Source organism: Colobus angolensis, unplaced genomic scaffold (genome assembly GCF_000951035.1).
Source record: "Colobus angolensis palliatus isolate OR3802 unplaced genomic scaffold, Cang.pa_1.0 Scaffold284, whole genome shotgun sequence".
Taxonomy (NCBI): Eukaryota; Metazoa; Chordata; class Mammalia; order Primates; family Cercopithecidae; genus Colobus; species Colobus angolensis.
In genome coordinates, this window is record NW_012116088.1 from 2,418,126 (window position 1) to 2,422,015 (window position 3,890).

The following is a 3,890-nucleotide window of genomic DNA, read 5'->3' on the forward strand; positions in this document are numbered from 1 at the left end:
ATTTACAATTTTTGGAAAAACATGACGTCAGGGTAAAACAACTTTTTAAAACTAAATTTGAAACCTATCAAGGAAAATTCTACATGGAATTGGTTGTACTATACACATAATTCAGAAATGCATCCAAATAGGCTGTGATAGTCTATGGATCAAAACAGAGCTTTCCTGTCAATTATATATATATATATATATATTTTTTGAGACGGAGTCTTGCTCTGTCGCCCAGGCTGGAGTGCAGTGGCCTGATCTCAGCTCACTGCAAGCTCCGCCTCCTGGGTTTACGCCATTCTCCTGCCTCAGCCTCCTGAGTAGCTGGGACTATAGGTGCCCACCACCTCGCCCGGCTAGTTTTTTGTATTTTTTAGTAGAGACGAGGTTTCACTGTGTTAGCCAGGATGGTGGTCTCAATCTCCTGACCTCGTGATCTGCCCGTCTCAGCCTCCCAAAGTGCTGGGATTACAGGCTTGAGCCACTGCGCCCGGCCTAATTTTATATAATTTTTAAACATATGCATAATGACAAAACTGCAAAATTTTTGTGATTAAGCTGATGTTGGATTTAAAGAAATCTCTTCAGGCTGCTGGAATTTGAGAAGCCTTTTATAATACTTGGGCCCCTTCTTAAGCCACAGCTCAGCAAAGAGGCCATGTTCAGTTCGAGCACCAAGATCATGAATCCCAGCTGCGAGAAGCTGAATATGTTCGAGAGTAGCTCTTCCAGGCACTTCTGAAGCTGGAGATGAACTTGGACCTCAGACTCAGCTCAGGGAGCTGAATATCACGGCAGCCAAGTAAATTGAAGTTGGTGGTGGTCAGAAAGCTATCATCATCTTTGTTCCTGTTCCTCAACTGAGTGTTTCCAGAAAATCCACATCTGGCTAGTACATGAACTGGAGAAAAAGTTCAGTGGGGAAGAATGTTGTTTTTGTTATTCAGAGGAGAATTCTGCCTAAGGCAACTCAAAAAAGCCATACAAAAAATAAGCGAAAGCGTCCCAGGAGTTGTACTCCGACAGCGATGCATATTCCCCTCCTTGAGGACTTGGTTTTCCCGAGTGAAATTGTGCACAAGAGAATCTGCATGAAACTGGATGGCAGCCAGCTCGTGAAGGTTCATTCAGACAAACACAGCAGAACACTGTGGAACACAGAGTTGAGACTTTTTCTGGTGTCTATAAGAAGCTCACTGGCAAGGATATTAATTTTGAATTCCAAGAGTTTTCAGTTGTAAACAAAAAAGACTAAAGTATATCCACAGTAAACAAACAAAAAACCAAAAAAACTCCTCTTCAGCCTGGCATACTTTTTTCCTTACTACTTATCAACAATTAGATATGGGAAATGTTTGAATCTACAGACAAGAGAGTCTATTGAAGCTTTCAATCAGTGTCGTAGTGCGTGCAGTTTTATGAAAATATTAAAAATGATCATTAATTCTTCAGAAAATACCCTTGACATTGTACTAGAGACAGATATGGTTAAGAAACTGATTGGGCCGGGCATGGTGGCTCACATCTGTAATCCCAGCACTTTGGGAGTCCAAGATGGGAGGATTGCTTGAGCTGAGGAGCTCTAGACCAGCCTGGGAAACATAGTGAGATCCCATCTCATATATACACACACACATACAGTTAGCGAAGTGTGGTGATATGCACCTGTAGTCTCAGCTATTCAGGAGGCTGAGGTGGGAGGAATGCTTGAGACTAAGATTGAGGCTGCAGTGAGCCATGATCAGGCCCCTGCAGTCTAGCCTGGGTAACAGAGTGAGATCTTGTATCAAAAAAAAAAAAGAAGAAATTGATTGAAATACCTAATGATGTATGAAGAATAATTATTTTGCTTGTTATTTTTAATGTTCAGAAAATCAATATAAATAAAATTTGATGTCCCTCTTCCCTACCTCATAGTTTGCTCTAATGGTTATGCATATGTTTTATTTTTTGGAAAAAATGTATTTTTGAAAATAGTTTTTGAAGAGGACTGTTTCATAGGCCCATCCGTTTAATAAAATCAATTTATTGGTCACTACATAGTTCAAAAATTACATAATTACAATTTTAAAAACTTTTATTCTCACAATGCCGTAAGTTTGAAGATAAATTATATGGTCATTCTAGGGATGAGAGTGATCAGTTCCACTGGATATCTACAAGCTGACAGTGAGGCATGAGGAACTCTGTAAAGGGAAGTAAAGATGATGGAATGGATGCTGGGCAGGCAAGACCAACTGTGTCTACTGGTACCCAAGTACCAGATCAGAACTGGGGTTTTCTTACCTACCTGTGATGATCCAGTACTGAATTTCATTTTCCATTCTCCCTGATAACTTTTAAGTTATAACATTCCTTCCCCTTGCCCCTTGGTTCACCAGCTCCTCCATGCAGCTCCGAACAGCGCAGCTTCCCAGCTTCCCTTAATCCCCTGATAGAAGCCGAAAGACAGCAATTTTCAAACATCTTTTTAAACATTTCTAAAAGCTGCAACATGCTCATGTCTCAGTTCCCTGCAAAACAAATTCAGAAGGCTGAAATCATTTTTCTCAGCAAATTGGGTGAAAATGGAGCAAAGGCAGAAGCTTTCAAACAAAGCCTCAGGAAAAATGAGAAGAGACTGTAGAATACTGAATATGTAAGTAGAACGCTATATTTCACACACTTCTCCCAGTATCCAAACCTGAAGCTTGTGTTTTTTTTTTTTCATAGTAAGTTGTAGTTGCCAAAGCAAAGCAATCACTCTATTAATTATAAAGTAAGGGAAAAAATGGGTATCGATCTTAACTAGTTCCCTTTTACTTGTTTAGTATTAATTGAAAGTTATTCTTCTGAAGACACTTAATTCTTTGGAGGCACTGTAGAAAATAATGTTTAAATATTCATTCAGAGTTAAGTGAACTCAGAGTCGAGCTTTTATAAACAGGATATTTTAAAATTGGAACTGGATTTTATGTAAGTGACAAAATGATTTCTGAGTTCTCTTTAGTTCTCATGGTTCAAGAACTCACTTGCTGATGTGCATGTCTAGGGTGGTCAGAGTATTTGTCCAATTGGTGCAAAGACAATGTGCTGTTCCCTTACCCAGAGATGCCCCTTGTAAAAGCAACATCCATTCATTCATTAATTGATTGATTCAATGACTCCTGGGCACTGGGATCTTGACTGCAATACTGTTGGACACCAATTGAGATCTAAAAATTATCTGGGTATAGGAATAATTTTGGCTAATGCTCATATAGTGCTGACTATATATAATATATTGTTTGGAATGCTTTATGCACATTAACTCATTTAATACTCAAACAGATTATTAGAGGGATACAATCATCATCATCTCCACTTTACAGTAGAGGAAACTGAGGTACAGACAAGAGAAATAACTTGCCCAGGTCACTCATCTGGTGAGCAGCGCAAGATTTGGACCCAGGCAACCTAGCTTTAGAGTCTGTGCTCCTAACTGCTACTCTATAGTGTGGCTATTAAAAATATTTTTTTTAGTGTGGCTATTAAAAATATTTTTTTCTGTTTATAGTAACATGTAAGGCATCCTTTGGTGACTATAAAATTGTTCAGTTGAGAATGTCTATACTCACATTGGAATAATTGGATACAGCTAGTATAAGCATACTTTTGTGCAAGAGATATGATACAGTGGGTCTTTGATATTTATCTGCAATTCGTTTTTAAAAGAATTGGTAAAAACCTTTACGTAGAAACAGCTAAATCTCTGTTCAGTTCAGTTCTGGATTGTGTTACTGTTACTTTTACTTTTTTAGTGGGTTTCATGTATGTTTAAAAGTAAGGAATACCAGGTTTGCTATCTAAGCTCCACCACTAAATTATAAAACCTACAAAGCAAAATTGTACTTAGAATTGTTTGTACAATGGGGATTATAGTG

The 3,890-nt window shown here is 38.4% G+C and overlaps 1 pseudogene; it reads left to right on the forward strand.

Moving 5' to 3' along the window:
- Positions 1-646: 646 nt before the first annotated feature.
- On the forward strand, positions 647-1,243 carry LOC105516584 (annotated as a pseudogene).
- The last annotated feature ends 2,647 nt before the right edge of the window (positions 1,244-3,890 follow it).